The sequence below is a fragment of the Lathyrus oleraceus genome, chromosome 1 (genome assembly GCF_024323335.1).
Source record: "Lathyrus oleraceus cultivar Zhongwan6 chromosome 1, CAAS_Psat_ZW6_1.0, whole genome shotgun sequence".
Taxonomy (NCBI): Eukaryota; Viridiplantae; Streptophyta; class Magnoliopsida; order Fabales; family Fabaceae; genus Lathyrus; species Lathyrus oleraceus.
The window spans coordinates 143,513,691-143,535,029 of NC_066579.1; the positions used below are offsets into that span (position 1 = coordinate 143,513,691).

Here is a 21,339-nt window from a genome sequence, read left to right on the forward strand (position 1 = left end):
ATCCTTCTGATGACTTCACCAGGTTCGTAATCTCCCTCTAACCAAGACATCAAGGACCTTTTTAGTTGGTCCAACGAACGGATGTTCCAAAATTTCATCTCCATTAAGGGTTTCACAGGCGAGAAAATAACATGCTCATCCCTTTTTAAGATTACTGGTTCAGGATCCGGCCGCCTTGATGATGTTCGCTGCCATGATGACGGTCTGGGGGATGCCATGAACTCAACTTGATAGAGAAAGTGATAGGAAATAGTGGTGAAGAAAATGCAAGGAAATAACACTTTATTTATAGGAAAAAATCTAGGTTGTACATCAATGTACTTTACCCTAATTAGTGTCGCACTTGTTTAATTAGTCTTAGGGAGAATTAGGGTTTGAATTAGGTCATAACTATCAACCTCTAATTATAACCGATCAATAAACCCTAATTATAATTGATTAATTAACCCTGACATGATTAACCATAATTCTCCCAAAAAATTATAAATAATATTATTTAGTCATAACTTAAATTTATATATATATAAATTAATATATATATATATATATATATATATATATATATATATATATATATATATATATATCTTGTAAATAATATTATTTATATATATGTATTAATATAAATTAATATAAATTATAATAAATATAAATTAATAAATTTAAAATAAGTTAAAAAAAATTTTAAAAAATTAAAAAAAAAATATATTAAAAAAAATTTTAAAAAAAAAAGAAAAAAAAAAGAATTAGGTGTAGGCGCCACTCCTAGTCGGAGTGGCGACTTGCCCTAAATTTAAGGGTATGCGCCATCTAGGGTGGCACTCATGACCAATTTAGGGCAAAAGATGCTCATTTTTATAATTTTTTTAAAAATATGTGTATTTTTGAAAAAAAAATTAAAAAATTGAATATTTAAAAAAAAACTTCAAAGGTTCAATTTTTACATAATGTATATGAGTTATCTCAAAATTTGATAATCTATTTAGAATTATGATCTATCAAGAGTTATCTTTTCGCAAGGTCTAATTAATTATATACATATTTTTTTTTCCACTTTTTATGTGTTCCCTGTGTATTTCTCTATTTTACTTTAAAGATGAGAAATTTAAATCGGAATTTATTCTCTTTTGTTTTTGCACTTATGGACTTTGGAAGAATTTTTTTCTTTTTTCTTTACTTATTGTCACATCATCCTTTCTTATTGTCACTACTAATGAGAAAGTTTCATAAAGAGATTAGTTAGATTGCTTGTTCGTTTTCACAAAAAACTTAATAAGAAGAATTTAATTTAAAATACTTTCAGTCAAATTCTAGAAAAAATATTTATCTCTAAATTAATGAAAATGAGCATATAATTCTATTTATTTCTTTCGGTCACAATTATACGCAAAAGTAATTATTCATACAGTGATTAAGAAAATTAATTAAAAGTAATTAATCTTTTTAAGTACAATCAAAGTAAAATTTATAGAATATCTTTTAGTTATATTTGATTAATCAACTAATAACATTAAATAATTTTAAATTAAATCAAAATATATTAATAATACAAATATTAATTAGTCTAAAAGTTAATGTCCTTTCCTTATAATATTGATGAAGATTTAAGGTTTTGGTTTATAATAGTAATCTAAAAGAGTATAACAAATTCTATAAAGTCATGAAAATTCACTATTTAGAAGGTTAATAGGAGAGAGTATTCTAAAAAAACTCACCAACAAAATTGAAAAAAAAAAATCGCCAAAAAGTATTGCACTCTCTATTTAATTAGCAATCTGTACAAAATGTAAACTTATTCCTCTTATTGGATGCGAAATAGATTTTACATCGGTTATAATATCGATGTAAGGAAGAGTGATATTAAAAGTGAGAACTTTATCCTTCAATTTAAAAATAATCGAGGAATTAGTTTAAATTGTCATGGGTTAGAACCCCAACAATATTTTTTTTATATTTTTCAAACTAGTACTATATACCTCTCAATTTAATAACAAAATCGAGAGAAAATATATATATATATATATATAATTTTAAATTCTCATAATATTAATAAATTAATTTGTTTATAAACTACATTGTTTTCACATAATATTACAGTAAAAATGTTGTTCTTCATCGTCATTATTGTCGGTGAAGAACAAATGCGGGATATTTTGAAAAATATTAAATGTTGAAGATCCTAGTTTCATTGATCTTGAGGATGATCAAATGTTTGATATAAAACCAAAAAAAGGTTACATAAATAAAATAAATATTCAGTTAAGAGATTATGTTAGAACAAAAACCTTTGAACCAATTTTTTTTTCTGCCCTTACAATCTATCATATAAATCTTTGATAAAATAAATATACTCTAATCAACCACATATTAAATAAACCTAAATTATTTTTTCTCTTGCAATCTATCACATTAACAATTTTACTTTGTAAAATTTCATGACGGTATGATTAAACATACAGGGTTTCACGACAACGTTTGAGTTTCTTGTGGATTCACTACTATCAAACTTTAATATTCAGAATATTTTTATAATGAAGGTTTTAGGTTTCACAAGGATCACTAAAGGCAGTGCCCTAAGTGTTGATACTTATTAAATGGACGACAAATATTTGTTTAAGGATTGTGTAGAAACTGAATAAACACGTTTATATTTTACCTCGGCTGTTATTCAAAACCGAGGTAAAATATGTTTCTTCTTAAATAAAAATAAATAAAATATGTTTCAACCCAAGCGCCACATACCTCTCGGTTTTTTGTTAAAAACTGAGGGGGGAAAGTTTTTTTGATATACAAAATATTAAAATAAATTGTTTAAATAAATAAAGAGTTTAACAATGGATTCTTTGAGAGCAACCTATTTTTTCAAATTTCATGTAATCTATCACAAAGATATTTCATTTCCTTGAGCAAATATTTCATGGCAAATGCCTTCACATGAAAGAGAAAAAATATTTTCTTTGATTGACAACATAGGAAGGTTATTACACAAATATAACAACAACATCAATATCATTATGTAAGATATATTGTACGGGCATAAAACATATTTTGTTCAATGTTGAAGAACATTGGTAATATGTGGGTTTTCCCCTCGGTTATATGAAAAAACCGAGGTAATATGTGGTTTTTATTTTTTTTTAAAATAAATCACCGCGCCTTGGAATCATATCACTAGAATAGTAATGATCATCTCTATTCAAAACGTAACGTATCTTTTGGATTTTCAAGGAGGCGTCTGGGCTTCTCTGATTGTTTCACTTCCTCTTTTCCAATTTATTTATACACTATTCAGGTCTCATTTCATTTTCATCTCTTTGTGTCTTCAATTCTAGTTTAATTGTATTTTCTTTTTATTTAAAAAATGTCTACAAAAATCTTTAACGAAGATGAAAATCTTTTTTTCGTTACCAATGAAAAATTTGTTGATTTCGATGAGTTGAAAGACAAAGATTTTGATCTAATGAAAACTATTTCCAGACAAAAGTTAAAATGTTACTTTGACATGCTTCATAGACCCATCTACACTAATCTCGTAACATAGTTCTGGTTAAATTCCCCCATTAAAAAATCTGGTCAGACAGTACAGTCCAATGTATATAGCTTTCTTATCACCATTACACCATCACTTATTTCTCAGACAATAAAGTATAAAAACAAAGGTAATTGTGTTGAACATTATAGATTCAACAATGTCTTCTCAATCCACCTTTTCCTAATTTATGTCAGCTACAATAAATTCACCAGTCATGCTACTCTCATCCCAATTGGAAAAGTTTGACATCAACTTTTAGTGTCAAATCTCCGTCCAAGAGAGAAACAACTAGAAACAGTTCCTTCAGATGACAAGCATCTTTTGTACTTCCTTATCTACAATGTCAAAATTAATCTTCCTATTACTATTTTTAACTTCTTAATGGAACTGGTTGGGACCTCTCGCGAGGAAATGACTTTCCTCATACCATATGGAAGAGTTCTTTTTAAACTTTTCACCCACTTAGGGATAGTTAAAAGGATAAAAAGAGCATGATTAACTGTTGAAGTTGAGTGTAGTCAAAATGGAATATGGAAAGACGTCAAGTGAGAAATAGTAATTGAACCAATGAAAAAACTTAAAAATGAAGTAACTGAGATTTGAAGTGACCTCTCTGATATTATATTCTCTTTGTTTTAAAAAAAACTAAGTTAATAGGTTATGTTAGAAATAAAATAGAACTCCCTTATACATATATTCCCTCGGTTTTATGCAAAACTGCGGTAAAAGGTTAGTGATAATCATTCACATATAAAAGATTAATACCTTGTATTTAGAACATTGTCAAATAAAAGACATTTTATATCGGTGGTCTTTCGACGTAAGGTAATCTATTATGGTATGTCTTTCATATATCACATCGGGCATCTGATCGAGGTGAAAAACTTATATTCACCTTGGTCAATAATGTAGTTAATGATGTATCATAACTTATCACTTTAATCAATAGTTTATCCGATAGGATATTCCAATTTTTCACCTTGATCACTAGTGTAATCGAGGGGATATTTTAATTTTTTACCTCGATCAACAGTGTAACCGAGGGGATATCCCATCTTTTCACCTTGATGATTATTGTAATCGATGGGATATCTTAGCTCTTCACACCAGTTTTTCAGTGAAATCCACTATATTTTAAAATATAAATTTTATATTTTAACATATTTTATCCTTCAAAATTTTCTTTGGGATCATTACAGACACAATATTATTGTTTCAAAACATGACTTAACCTTTTAATACGACTAAAACTATATATATATATTAACAAGTTGACTTGAGACCCATCTACTCAGTGGAGACCCTTTTGGAGTTATGAATGTCACACAAGTTATTTGTGGTTAGGCATTACTTTCTTTGATTTGGGGTCCGAGAAGCTAAGGACCGTAGAACATTTAACCCCTCTTGGCCTATTTAGGACGTAGTACGGAGACTGTTCAAGTGTAGATTTGATAACAGTTGTTACGCAATACTATACTCAGACGAGTTTCTCTTGAGAATATTATGGGTTGATGAGTCAGTCATCCTAACCTATAATATCGGATAGATGGAATTAAGACTCTGGAAACTATTTAGAACATGATCTACAAGTTTTTATCTTTAGTTCACTCGTTTGGGATGGTTCTTACCCAGACTCCATGCTCGTGACTCACAAGAAAACCTTGATTCTTGATTGATCAAATCAAGTCTTCTCAATATCAATGGAACTTGCGTGTTGATAAGGTGAAAGCCATAATCCACAAAAAAGGATGATTGATCTTGACAATGACTTGATTCATCCCTTGACCTCGATCTCAGACATCTTCCTCCGCTCGTGGTCGATGAAGATGCAACTTCGTACGCGTTGCGTTTGAGATGAAGACAGAGACCTTACGTTCATGAAGGTATCGACGTCACATCGCGATGAAGACAAGGTGGAGACGTTCGCGATGAAGACTCCTGATTCGTGCATTTGCCGAGACCGGAACGCACCTCGTGACGACGCCTCCTCCTCTCTCGAGCCTTGCCTCCATCTTCACGCCGTCCACGCAGCACCTCTGCTTTCGTCAATCCTTTGTGGCATCGCACTTCCATCTTCGTTTCGTGCTCCATATCCAAACGCGGCGAACCACATGAAGAATGGCGCTCCAATCATCAACTCACATTCCGAACTCACCGTCACTGACTCCGATCAAGATCACAACCGTACACACTAAAAATAAAAAACGGCGTCAAAAACGGATCGAGGAACTCACCTGAATGAAGCTTCAATTGTAAATAGGTGTGAATCTTATCCTTTCTATGTTCTGTTTTCTTCTATTTCACTTCGTCTTTTTCGGTTCTTCTTTCTTAGTGTTTGTTGATGCGTTGTGTGTTGCGTTTTGGTTGTTGCAAGATTGCGGTGGATCAAACTCTACATCGCAGAAGGTGGATGCCAAATGAAGATGAAGAACAAATGTGGAATGAAGAATAAGAACAAATGCAGGACGCAGAAATATGTAATATGCAGGACGCTGAAGAACGAAATATGCAGAACGAAGGAGAAGGAAATATGCAGAACGCGGAAGAAAGAAATATGCAGAACGAAAATACCCCCCAGAATGTGATGAATGTATGAATTTATAGATTTCCAAACTTCCTTCTCCTTCTCAATCTGTTATGGATTTTCAGTTAGGAATTGGTTAGGTTGTTAGGGATTGGTTAAGTTGGTTAGAGGTTTGTTATTTGGTTTAGTTAAAAATGAAATGGAAATTCAAATGACACTGAAATTTGAATGAAATGAATCCTGTTTAATTGTGTTAGATGGTGAATGAAATGAATCCTGTTTGATTGTGTTAGATGGTGAATGAATGAGTTAGTTAAATGGAGTGTTAGGTTAATCGTCGGTTGGTCATTTAACGAAGCTACTGTCAAACCAATGTTCTCTCCTAAAGGAAGCTGATACAAGTGAGTTTGTTCTGCAGGTGGGGCGCTTTGGACTTTTAGGTAGAGCTTGTAATCCTCATTTGCTCGAATTTGATCAAAGTGAACCCGACGGTATCGATTTCTGCCTCTGCACTAAGGGGCCTTCGCTGAACCTTTACTATGCCCATCAATTAGTATCTTCATTCCCTGTTTTTTGAGTTGACATGTATTTGACAGTTGAAATTCTTTTTGGTCATGGCAAGATGTGTTTCCTGCAGCAGTGTCTTTACAAGACAGATTTGCTTGGTGTCAAGCCTCCCCATTGATAGTGTAGGATGTTACTTGCATAGGCCAAGTATTCCCTTCAAAGATAGTGTTAATGGTAAGAATGAGCTTGATTTCACATTGAATTTATCTTGAATTTTGATTTTAAACCAAGGCCTTGACACGTCAATGCTGATTGTTTGTTTAGAAACGGTTACGGAAAGACTCCAAGTGATAATTTTGCTAAATGAAAAAGGTGGTTATGAGTGCCGAAATTCCTGTTTGTTCCGCTAAAACTGTTGTGAATTTTAGTTATGTCGTGTTATGGCATGTGGCCGATGGTTAGACTCACGCTAAGTCGAAGCTACCATTAGTGAAATGAGTTAAGGAAATGAATGCTTGAATTGGTGAATGTCCAATAATGGACTGATTTGGTTTGGGTAATGTAATTCTGTCGGCATGGTTGAGTTAGATTCTGTTAGTTTTTTGAAGTGAATGTTAGTGATGGATGTTAGGTAGTTCCTGCTAATTGGTATATCTTTTATTATGTTATACTGCAGGATGACCTGGTTATACAGATTTACAAGATGATGGTATGCTGAACTTTTCATTTGGCTTGGGTTTGATGGTTACCGTTAAGGAATTACGGTGGTGCTAGTGCTTCCGCGTCTGACAAGAACAATAGTTTTGTAACTTATTAGCAATCTAAAATAACTGATTAATAAAATATTAGGAAGTGAAATGCATAGAAAAAGATATGCAGAAGTCTCCTTTCAATTTTGAACAAATTAATAATGAGTTATATTTAATGGAAGAAAAGAGTAGTACTTTATTCAAAATTCAATTATTAAATTGATGTGGATTCTTTTCAGTTGTATTTGGATTTACCATTTAGAATTGTAATTTGGATCTTGTAATGCTTAATGTATTTGATTAGTGAATATGGTTAATGGTAATGGGAAAAAATGGGTAATTGGATTTAAATGGATAATGGATTTCTAGTTGTGTTAATGGATATTTAATATAAATTTAAAACTAATCAATTAAAATCAAATTAATTCATAATTCAGATTACTTTGAAAAATCTATAATTTATTAATCTGAAATTCATTTAAAAAATTAAAAATCCATTCATTTAAAATTTGAATCTTTTTGAAATTAAAACCAATTTAAAAATCAATTTAAAATTTGAAATCCTACAATTAAAATCAATTTGAAGAAAATCAATTAAAACCAAATTAAAATCAATTAAAATTTATTTAAGATTAGAACCAATTTTGAAATTAAAATCAAAGTGGAAATAGTCATAAAACATGATAGATATAACAATGATATGAGTCGAAAGGACATGGATAATGATCAATGTTATCAAGGTCGAGATAATGTGGATTCATAAGTGGATGGTTGACTTTGATCAAATGTGTAGCGGTAAATTCATGATCATCAAGCTATGGATAAGCAAGACATCAATAAAACCATAGTCGCCACCGCGCTTTTATTATTTCCATGGGAAAAGAGAAAAGTACGAACAAAACTCAAAATAAGAAGTTTTCAAATCAAAACTAATAAAATGCCAGAGATTACAGGTAAGAGGGTTGGTTACACGGAGGGAAGGTGTTAGCACCCAAAGTGTCTTAGGTACTCCTAGGGAGCCCTTTTTTGTGTGCATATGTATTTTGTACAAATTGATGTTTGCAAACAAATAAAATGGGGGGATGAGAAAAGAATTTATTAATTATATTTTTGTGTTTGACAAGACTTTCGGATTTGTGCCTACGTACCAACATAAAATAAGGGATCAAAACCTCGTAGTTCGTGGTATAAATTTCAAAATGGATGCATTGCTTTTAACAAAAATTAAGTTTGAAAGGCACAAAGGCCTAAAATGGCTTGAATGAGTTAGTTCTTTTTGACTTTTTGAAATTTTAAGTCAAGTATAATTAAGTCTATTTACAAGTTTGATTGAGAAAAGAAGTTTGGAAATGCAATGGCATAAGGTCAAAGTTTCTAGTTTGCAATATGGTCTAAGTTTTAAAAAAAAACTAATACAAACAAAGAAGATCTTTAAAAAGGAGGGAGAAGTTTTGAAATTAAAGAAGTGGGGAGGAGATGAAGAGACTAATCCTAAGCACAAAATTAAAAGTTGAGAGTTGAAAAGATCTGACCAATGGGTAGCAATCCACTAGACAAGAATGTCATATATAAACCCAAATTCCGTTGGACATTAGAATCAAGCAACAAACAATGCATAATATATCAACTTGAAGAGCAAGGCATCAAATAAAGATAGCCACATCCAAGCTTAGCCACTCCATGATCTTCTTCAAATTTGCCCATGTATTAGATTAATTCCACAAGTCATAGGTTCAAAATAACAACTATGTCATGATCATGTTGCAGATGAACTCAAATGGGTCTTCAAATATATGTCAAATGAAGTTTCAAATTGTAAGCACCTGGTTTCAGAAAAAGTTGGCATTGGTCAAGTCCTTTGCGAAGGGATGTTGCCTAGATTCTAAGTCCAATTGTCCAAGATCAAACCAACAATCTACACAAAAGGTTTTTTTAGGGTTTTTGTTTCTTATTATGTACATTAATGGTCAAAGACCACACAAATAAACAAAATATACACAAACAAGATATATCACACAATATGGTCCAAGTGTACAAAGTGAAAATGACATTAACATAAACAATTAAAATGATATGAATAATGGCAAATGAATAAAGACTTGAAATTAAATTGCATTAATGTAAATGACTTAAAATTAAATGTTAGTTGTTAATGAGTTAGAAGTTAGTATTGCTTTTTCTTTTGCTTTTTCATTTTAAGTCATTCTTTGGAGAACACTCAACCCACTTATCACAAGCATGGATCCTTGAACCAAGACATCTTCCAAAGGAAGGAAAAAGAGCCAAGTTTTCACACAATACCATGAAAGAGGGGAGACTTACAATCTCACTAACTAGAATGATATGCCTTTTGTGTCAAAAATTTAGTGCTATGTTAAGCAATCGTAATTGGACTTATGTAGAAGTCATAACTATTTAAGACCGGGCAATAGAATTTTGGTGTTAATGCATGTTAGAGACATAATATAGTGGACTATGCTCATGAAACATACCACATACAAAAAGAATATGCAAAAGAGGTGGCCTAATCCAATCCATACTTATGTTGATTTTGCAATCAACTAGCCTTAGAATTTAGAGATATCAGAGGCCAAATGAAATGGATGCATAAAGAAGGGGAATTAGATGAAGAGGGAGGGGAATGGATCAAAACTCAAATTGATCAAAGGAGGACTTTTACCAAATTAAGATCATTCATTCATTTTGGAAGATGGAATGTACATTCCATCAATCCCCTAAATCCAATGATCTTAACCTAGCAAAGTCAAATCAACCTTGACCAAGGCCCAACAACACAAGTCAAACTTATACAAACCATCAAAATAGCTCAACACAATTATTTGGCATTTACACAATTTAAAAATACTAAAAAATAATGCATTAAATTAAATATGGTTTGTCAATTTCCTAAAATCTCATCAAAACACCAAAGAAATAGCCATGAGATTTATCATAGGTCAAACAAGGTCAAAGGATCTTGGAGAAAAATTTCAGAATTTTTGGAAACTTAAAAGTATTTTTAAACAATTAAAAATATTCACAAAATCAATTAAATCATGAAAAATATTAATAATGATCCAAAAAATAATTTTAATTCAAAATATGAAAGAGGATTTTATTTAAAAAAAATTGGTGAAACTCTCATATTTTTTTAATCGATATTAAAATTAATATGAATTAATGAAATTAAAACAAATTAAATGAAATTCAATAAATCAGAAAAAAAACGTGGACCACTTGATCTGCCTCATTAATTGAGGTGGCAGATCAAGTGGATGAAAAAGCGCGTCCCATGGTGAAACTCAGCCAACGCGTCACACACGTGGTAATCACAACCAACACATGAGATTAAAAAAAATTAAATCAGATCAATGGCTCAAAACCTGTCCAGCACACCACCAGTGCTGGACCTCCGGTCACCTTCTCAGACGTGGTCCACCGGGTTGTTCACTCATCACCATCACAAAAATGAAAAAAGAGGACATGATCTGAAAGAAAAAATGGCGTAGAGCATGAATCTAACCTCAATTTCAACTAACTCCAAATATATAGAAAGATATGAGGAGTTGAATTTTTGGTGTGTCAACTGAGTTACTTCAATTTGATCTCAAAGCAACTCAATCTTCTTGCCTACATTGGTAGGACTTTAGACAACTAAAGATCCAAGAGAATTGAGGAGAATTGAGTGAGAATTGAAGAGAAGAAGATTTCTGAAAATTACCTTCAATGTTGTGGAGAAATGGTTCTTGCTTGCTTCAAACTTGACTTGATCACACTCGAGGAGCTTGCAGAAGTGGTTTGGCAATGGTACAAAGCTTTGGATCCTGGAGTTTTTGAATCTCCAAACAGTGAGATTCAAACTCAATTTTCAAATTGAAAATTCTCAGGTTTTCCTTTGAATGGTGAGGGTTTGAATTGGGGGACAAAGCTGGCGCGCAAGGTGTGTTTGAAATGAGCTCAGAGGCCATGTATTTATAGCATTTGGGATTGATAATTGCACACTTGAAAAAATTGCTAAATTTGGCAATGTGATGCACAGGCTTGCATGGGCGTGTACAGACCCATGAAGCAATCCATTTTGATCCAATTGCAACTGTACTAAAGTTCAAATGATGCTTGAATGGCAAGGCAATGTGAAATGGAGTTTTGGACATTTGATTTTCTCCAATGATGTAGCCCAGTTAAGACCATGCGCAACCCTAGAAAACCTCATCCAAAATGCATGAAATAGGACTCTTTAGAAAGCTAAGATCAAGAGGAACAACTTTGACGTTGGACACTTTTCCATTTGGAACTTGGATCATGGTGAATTTTGATGTGGAAGTTTGGAAATTTCAACATGTTGATAATTTTTCTAGGTGTTAAGTCATATATCTCAATAATTCACTTTGCTTAACTTTCTATGTGACCTTCAAATGAGAAAAGTGTCTTCATCAAAGTTGTATACATTTCAAAGAACTTCAAAATAGTCATAAATTTCATGTCATTTGGATTTAGAATGATGGAGTTATGCATTTTTGAAGTTGGGGAAAATCACTTGTTCAATGGTATAGGTCAAAAATGGCCTATAATGTATCCTCATATCACATGCTCATAAAAGTTGATTTAGCTATCACTCTAAACATAAAGGTTAAATTAGACATCTTGATTTTTATTGTGAAACTTGTAAATATTTCATATCATAAAAATTGAGCAAGTTATAGCCTTGGGAAGTTGACTTTCAAATTAGGGTTTAGACAAAATGACCTATAATATTTCAATATAGAAAATGATTTTCAAAGAAAAACTAGATCTAGGTCTCAACATGAAAGTTGTTTGAAATGTCATTTAGAGTAACTTTTATCTTGGAATCATTTTCATATGGTGAAAATTGTAGGAGATAGGGTCTAAGGGGCCCAGTTTTGATGAGATGAATTCATCTGGCCAACCACCATCAACCAACTTGCTAACCTTCAATTATCTTGACTTTTTAGGCTCATGGTATATCATATATGCATAATATGATGAATTTTGAAGTGTCCCTTTAGAAATTTGATCAATTGGTGAGATAGCTTATTGGAGAAGTTACTTAAGATACCCAGTCAAATTAGGGTTTCCAAGGCAAATCACCTCCAAACTCTTGAAGAATACTTGATCAATATAACATGTAGAGATAATTGGGACTCATATATGATGCTTAGAAACATTGTGGATCAATCCTTGGTTGTGCTCTTAGCCATGAGGATCTCAAACCCTAGGTATGAACTTGATAGATCAGTGGGGATCATGCCCTACCTACAAAAGAGTTAGGAAAATACAAAGACATACTTTTGGTATTTTGGTTAGTGAAATGATAAAATACAAGTATGATACAATCACATAGTGCTTAGTGATCTCTCCCAAAACAAACCCAATGAAAGAGGGGTAAGGAGGATGCCAAGGTATGATCTCAATGCTAATGCATATGATGAAATTGCATGAGGGATCTTAGGGTCAAAATTGGGGTCTTACAACTGCCCCTATTTAAGGACATTCTAACTGAGGAGGTGAAGGTTTAAATCTTCATATCGACTCAGTAGAATGGGCTTAAATAACAACATATAGAAACAAATTTTGGTCCCTAAGAGACCTCATGATACATATGATATGAATGTAAAAGCAAATTCTTTGTGGGGAAATGTTGCCACAATGGAAAATAAATTGGAGAAACCGAAAGTCCGCAGGAGTATAATGTATTCCGTAAGGAAAACTCACTGGGGAGACAGAGACTCTGAGGGGGTAAAAAGTTACGCGTAGGCCAGGCTACGACTTAAAACTGCTGGGGGACTAGAGGAATTCCATAAAAATGGAAAGACTCGACCGAGGAAACAAGACATCTACGGGGATGCGAGTACATCAGGGTAAAACTGAAGTACTTGAATCATGCAGGAAAAACAATTTCACTAAGGAAATACGCACTCAACTCAACTGGGAAAAAATAAACTTCAACACAGGAGGAGCAGAAATCTATCATCTACTACATGTTAATGGGTAAGGAGATAATAAAGATCTGACATAGAGAACATCCGTCATCGACTAGGATGAAAATATCAAGGATGACTCGCTGAGGATCGCCAAGCAGGCATATTCATTATCGGTTACTGGGTAAGAATAGCCTTGTTGGGGAAAACTGCAGAAAATAGGATTTACAACTACCGGTTACTGGGCAGAAGACCAAAGATGAGAATATTCGTCACCGGTTAGGGTGAACTTATCAAGGATAGACTAAAAGGAAAGAAAATCTGTCATCGGTTAAGATGAACATATCAAGGATAGTCTTGCCTGGGGATGTCAAGGAGGATATCCGTCATCGGTTAAGATGAACATATCAAGGATAAACCAACTGAACAAAAACTAGGAATTACATCTATTGAATGCTAGATAGAAGACCACCAAAGAGAAAATTTGTCACCGGTTAAGATGAACATATCAAGGATAGACTCTGTTGAGGAGCAAAATAGGAATTACATATATCAGTTATTGGATAGAATACCAAAGAAGAGAGTATCCGTCACTGATTAAAGTGAACATATCAAGGATAAACTCTACAGAGGGAAAGTAGGATTTACAACTACCGGTTACTAGGCAGAAGACCATAAAGAGAAGGAAACCTGTCATCGGTTAGGATGAACATATCAAGAATTAACTCTCTGAGGAACAATAATAGGGATTACAACTACCTTTTTACTAGGTAGAATACCAAAGATGAGAATATTTGTCATCGGTTAGGATGAACATATCAAGGATAGACTCAGACAGGGGAAGAAAATATCTGTCACCGGTTAGGATGAACATATCAAGGATATACTTCCGGGGAAAATGAATCCACTGGGGACTCTACTAATGAGAAAACACAGGGGTACTTTTGTTGGGTATTGGGGAAAAGGTAACAAACTGCAAATTAAGAAGAATATTACCAGTTACTGGGTAATAAACTCTTAGGAGACCCAGAGCATCTATCTAGGCAAGAGCTAGAAAGAAACGATCAATAAAGACTCAACCCAATAAGGATATAACTCAAGGGGAGTGATTCCATCCAGATAATCAATTGGGGAGGAAACTAAAACAATACTCATCCACGAGGAAATAACTCCGTGGGGAAAGGAGAAAGGTTAAAGTCTTTCTACTTAAGGGGCCGACACTCTACAATTGAAGGAGGACAGACGCCAAATTTGTATGGGGATAAAGTACCGCCATAACAGAGAATAAGAATCTTAAACAATGAATCAATAAATATGATGATACAATTATGTAATTATGAAATTATATGAGTGTATATGTATATGTATATCTGATGACTATGCTGACAAAACGATCGCAAAGGATACAAAGGTGTCGCAAAATTTGAATCATCAGTACAATCCTCGGTCAATCCAGAAAAAGAGGGAGACAACTTCCGGAGAAAAGATAGATCGACATCCCAAAGGCTTAACCCTAGCTGGGGAAAGAGGAGATCTGCTGAGGAAAGGAAACATTATCGAATCTGCGAGGAATTTTAGGTCAACACCACATCAAATGGGAGACAACCATGCAGAGGATAAACGCAAATATCTTCTCAGAAACCAGGAGGAAACTTTTACTGGGATCGAGTCGGATGGCGACTGGTGGAGAAACCAACGCAATCTACTGAGGAAACCAATCTTACTCTGCTGGAGATCAAAACTGGCTGGGTAACAAACACCAACCCTGCTGAGGAATACATAAACTCTGCTGGGGAATATCCATAAACTCTGTTGGAAAAACAAACACTTCACAGGGGAACTAAATCAACCAACTCGGTTGGGGATACCCGAAGGGTTAACTGCTCCGGGGAACCATTAATGCTCCACACTTAGGACTTGCTGTTTTTCGAAATGTTGTTGATATTTCTTGCTTTTATACGTTTAAAAAAATGGTTTTGATTAAAAAATTTAATTTAAAAAATGATCATAATAAAATTTAAAACTATTTGGTTGAAGTAAATAAGAGTGGAAACAATTGGATAAAAGCTCAACTTTATTTAATAGAATGGTAGTCTGTAAATGACAAGACTCCATAGATCTTTACAAAGTTGAAAATGGTAATTTACATGGAAAAGGGTTACATTAAATACAATTTACCTCTAATCCTTCTACCAGCTCCTGATATCCGTTGCGCTTTTGGCCGCTACTGGGGATGATGAATTGACGTCAACCCTTGTGCTCAACAAAGTTTCTCAAAAACTGGAAGATCAGCAGAATGCAGTTACTTGCCATAATCCCTAATTTTTGCATAAGTTTCCCCAAGGTGGGGTACTCAACTTATCGGGAAAATCTTTTTGTTTTATGTCTCTAATTTTTGCCTGGATCGCCCTTTCGGGTTTTCAATCCACCGAGACGCTCATTTTTGCCTAAGCCGCCCTTTCGGGTTTTCAACTTAGCGAGCTGTTATTTTCTTTTTTAGGCGAAGTATTTCTTGATTGCATCTGCGTTCACAGGGCGAGTGAACTCTTCACCATCCATAGTTGTAAGAATCAAAGCACCACCTGAAAAGACTCTCTTAACAACATATGGGCCTTCATAATTAGGAGTCCATTTGCCCCTAGAATCTGGTTTGAAAGATAAAAATTTCTTGAGCACAAGGTCACCTTCCCTGAATACCCGAGGTCTGACCTTCCTATCAAAAGCTTTCTTCATTCTTTGCTGATATAAATGACCATGTCACATGGCAGTCAATCTCTTCTCTTCAATCAAATGCAGCTGATCATACATGGTCTGACACCATTCAGCCTCAATCAACTTGGCTTCAATGAGCACACGCAATGACAGAATCTTAACCTCTACGGGGAGCACTGCTTCCATGCCATAAGCAAGAGAGAAAGGGGTTGCCCCCGTTGAAGTGCGGATGGATGTACGATACCCGTGCAAAGCAAATGGGAGCATCTCATGCCAATCCTTATACGTCACAACCATCTTCTAAATGATCTTCTTGATGTTCTTGTTTGTAGCTTCAACAACCCTATTCATCTTGGGTATGTAGGGAGAAGAATTATGATGTGCAATTTTGAAGTCTTCGCAAAGAGCTTCCACCATATTGTTATTCAAGTCCGATCCATTATCTGTAATGATCTTATTTGGCACACCACAACGACATATGATCTGATTCTTGATAAACCTTACAATGACTTGCTTGGTTACATTTGCATGTGATGCCGCTTCAACCCATTTTGTGAAGTAGTCAATTGCCACCAAAATGAAACAATGTTCATTCGAAGCTTTGGGCTCAATCATGCCAATCATATCGATTCCCCACATGGAGAAGGGCCATGGGGAGGAAATGACGTTCAACAGTGTCGAAGGAACATGAATCTTCTCTGCATATATTTGACACTTGGGGCATTTCTTCATAAACTTGCAACAGTCAGATTCCATTGTCAGCCAATAGTAACCTGCTCGCAACATCTTTTTCGTCATTGCATGTCCATTGGAATGAGTACCAAAGGAACCTTCATGGACTTTAGTCATCAACAAGTCTGCTTCGTGTCTATCCACGCATCTGAGCAGAACCATGTCGAAGTTATCTCTTGTATAACACATAACCATTTAGGTAAAAATTGTTGGCTAATCTTCTTAAAGTCTTCTTATCTTTCAAAGATGCCCCGGACGGGTAAATCTAACTTTGAAGGAAACACTTGATATCATAATACCACGGCTTCTCGTCTTTGACCTCTTCAATAGAAAACACATGAGTTGGCCTATCAAGAGGCATCACAGTAAAATTGGGAACCACATTCCAATACTTCACTACGATCATTGATGCCAACGTTACAAGAGCATCTGCCATCCGGTTCTCATCTCGAGGGATATGATAAAATTCAACCTTTGTAAAGAAAGTTGAAATCCTCCTCACATAGTCTCTATATGGTATCAAACCGGGTTGATTCGTCTCCCATTCTCCTTTAATTTGATTTACAACCGAAGCGGAATCTCCAAAGACATCTAAATCCTTGATTCTGAGATCAATGGCCTCTTCGAGCCCCATAATGCAAGCTTCATATTCTGCCATATTGTTTGTACACTTGAAAGTTAATCTAGATGTAAATGGTAGATGTGTGCCTTGAGGAGTAATAATCATTGTCCCAATTCCATTACCATATTGATTAACAGCTCCATCAAATATCATGCCCCAACGGGAACCAGGTTCTGGGCCTTCTTCAAGCAATGGTTCGTCACAATCTTTCATTTTCAAGTACAAGATCTCTTCATCAGGAAAGTCATATCGTACTAACTGGTAATCTTAAATCGGTTGGTGAGCCAAATGGTCAGCGAAGATACTACCTTTGAACGCTTTCTGAGATCGGTATTCGATATCATACTCTGATAACAACATCTGCCAATGTGCAATTCTTCCAGTTAAAGCAGGCTTCTCAAATATATACTTGATTGGATCCATTTTGGATATCAACCAAGTGGTATGATTCAACATATACTGATGCAGACGCTTAGCAGCCCAAGCCAATGCGTAACAAGTCTTTTCAAGCATAGAATACCGAGTCTCACAGTCGGTGAACTTCTTGCTGAAGTAGTAAATTGCAAATTCTTTCTTTCCAGTCTCATCTTGCTGACATAGAACATAATCCATACTATCTTCAAGCACAGTCAAATACATGATCAACGGTCTTCCTTCAACAGGCGGAGACAAAACCGGAGGTTCAAGCATATATTCCTTGATACTGTCAAAAGCTTTCTAGCAGTCTTCGGTCCAATCACAAGACTGGTCTTTCTGAAGAAGCTTGAATATAGGCGTACATGTGGCAGTCATGTATGAAATGAATCTTGAGATATACTTCAAGCGGCCGAGAAAACCTCTGACTTGCTTCTCAATTTTGGGCGCAGGCATCTCTTGTACTGCTTTGACCTTGGCAGGATCAACTTCAATACCCTTCTCGCTGACAATAAAGCCCAACAACTTACCAGAACGAACACCAAAAGTACACTTATTGGGATTCAAACGGAGTTTATACTTCCTCAAACGCAGGAATAGCTTCAACAAATGCTCATCATGTTCTTCTTCATCAATCAATTTAGCAATCATGTCACCGACATAAACTTCAATCTCTTTATGCATCATATCATGAAAAAAAGTAGTCATTGCTCTTTGGTAAGATGCACCAACATTCTTCAAACCGAAAGGCATCACTCTATAATAGAATGTTCCCCAAGGTTTAATGAATGTGGTCTTCTCCATATCTTCGGGTGCCATCTTGATCTTATTATATCCGGAAAATCCATCCATAAATGAAAAGACTTTGAATTTAGCAGTATTGTCTACCAACATATCAATATGTGGCAGAGGGAAATCATCTTTCGGACTGACTTTATTCAAATCTCTATAATCAACACACATGCGGACTTTTCCATCTTTCTTCGGCACAGGCACATTATGGGCCACCCATTGAGGATACTCAGTGGTCACAAGGAAACTGACATCAATCTACTTCTGCACTTCTTTAATTTTTACAACCATATCAGGACGCGTTCTTCTCAACTTCTGCTTGACTGGCGGGCATTCTGGCTTCAATGACAATCTATACTCCATAATCTCATAATCCAAACCAGGCATGTCTTGATAGGACCAAGCAAACACATCTGAATACTCTCGGAGAAGATCAATCAACCCCTTCTTCACGCCTGGATACAGTCAAGACCCAATCTTGACTTCCTTCACATCATCCTCGGAACCCAAGTTGACTAACTCAATCTGCTCTTTGAACGGCTGAATGGTTTTTTCATCATGCTCAAGAAGACGAGACAATTCATCACTCACTTCTTCATCACTTTCCTCATCGGCCTCAAACACAGAGAATTCAAAATTTGGAGAAGGATCATTGTATTCAATGGGGTTAGAAACCAACTTGCATAATGATTTGATATTTTGATTTTAGAGAAGTGAATTTGTGACCAAATATTATGCAGATGGACAACTATATTGTTTACTTATTTTTTTTTGTGATTACCATTTTCAGAATAAAGCAAAAAGTAAAAACAAAACATCATAGATGTGGATGAATAGAATTAATTTTATTAATGATAAAATTTGAAAATTCCCAACAATGTTCACTTCTCCCTTAGGCATAGGAGAAGGATTTTTTTAAACATATAAAAGCAATTACTTAGATCGATGCAAAATAACAGGAATGTCAACATCAGTCCAATTATTGTAAGCCTTTCCATGCGTCACAAAATTGGTGCAGTCTTCCTCTTGCTCAAGATGTTCCATGATTTTGGAGTGATTGGCGCGAATGTTATACCGATAAGTCAGCATGGCTGAAGCACAGAAGAAACACCAATGAGACATCTGGCGAAAGAGAAACCTGCTTATGTAAATAATGCATGAAATGTAATGCTTGTTTATTTATTATTATTTTCAAGGAACTTACTATTTTATTTGCATATATATATATATATATATATATATATATATATATATATATATATATATATATATAATATATATATATATATATATATATAACAACAATTGCAACAATTTGATATGACCATAAAAAATCTCTTTTCATTTATATAATTGGAAGAATTACACTGAGTACAATTTCAGAAACCAAATGAAAAATATAAGAAAAAATGAGACTAGTCATCCTAAGGATCCCTAACAACAATGTCAGAAGATCTGGCTGTAGGCGCGTACTTCCTTCGAATGCGTCGAATCTCGGTCTCAAAAGAAGCCTTTATCTGAGTCTTCTCGGGGACAAGCTGATCAATAATCTTCTTCCAAGCAACGAAAGGCTGAGGCATGCTAGAGGAAGATGAAACCTCCAGCTCTCTCTGTCTCCTTGTCGCTCGGTCTTAAAGTAGCTCAATAAGTGTATCTTTGTCCTTAGACTCTAACTGCAACTCTTCATGCTTCTTGCTCAAAGCACGGAAACGCTCTTCCCACATATCCTTCTCTTGCTTCATCTTGGCGAGCGCGTCTTCCAACTCCTCTACATCTTGGTTAGGGAGAGTTAATGGCTCAACCACAACCATAGACATAGGTCTTTCACAAGGATAAGGCATCTTCAACTCCAAAGCTCTCTTCTTCACCCAATGAGTGTAAGCTTCCAAAGCTACACAATTGCACGGACCAAGCTCGGATCTTCCTATGCACGTTATACCAAGCATGCACAATCTTCTGCATCAAATGTTGGGGATCTTTACCCTCTTGATAGAAAAGACCTTTTAACAAAGTGTTATTAGGTTTGTCTCTCAAGGGGAACCCAAGCTATCGACGAGCCAAAGCAGGGTTGTAGTTAATTCCTCCTTGTGTACCAATGAGAGGCACATTAGAGAATTCACCACAACAATCAATAATCTCCAAACTGCTCAAAGAAGGATCATACCAAACTATATCATCATTAGTGAGAGACATAAGTCTCTGAGACCACCGTAGACATTGTTTGTTCTCCACAAAAGCAGGTGTCTGAGGCAAGTGCGAAATAAACCACTTGTACATAAGAGGAATGCAATAGACAATAGTTCCACCACCCTTAGAATTCCTTAGATGCAAAGAGAAATACATATCACCCAACAAAGTAGGCACAAGATTCCCAATCAATAAAAGTCTAATGGTGTTAACATCAACAAAACCGTCAATGTTAGGGAACAAAGCTAATCCATAGATGAGCAACATAAAGATAGCTTCAAAAGCGTCCAAATTACCGGCTTGAGCAAAGCCAGTAGCTTCCTTGATGAGGAAATCAGATGGCAACCCAAACAATCCTCCTTTCTTCGCCCAATGAGCCTCTATCTCAGACTTCTTCAAGTGAAGAGTTTCGGCAATAAGATGAGATCTGGAAATCTCCTCCAATCCACTAAAAGGCACTCTACTAGAAATGGGTATCCCCAAGAGATGAGAATACTCCTCCAATGTAGGCACAAGCTGATAATCTGGGAAAGTGAAGCAACGGTAAAGAGGATCATAAAACTGCACCAACACACTCAAAAGTCCTTCAACCACATCACTAGACAAGATAGACAGGAGCTTCCCATGGC

General features: G+C 34.9%; 1 long non-coding RNA gene across 1 annotated transcript; it reads left to right on the forward strand.

Annotated features, from left to right (window-relative positions):
• Positions 1–5,154: 5,154 nt before the first annotated feature.
• On the forward strand, positions 5,155–7,466 carry LOC127115536 (uncharacterized). Its single transcript, XR_007800763.1, has 4 exons — positions 5,155–5,792; positions 5,907–6,122; positions 6,475–6,797; positions 7,240–7,466. It is a non-coding gene; the product is annotated as an uncharacterized LOC127115536 (long non-coding RNA).
• Positions 7,467–21,339: the final 13,873 nt, after the last annotated feature.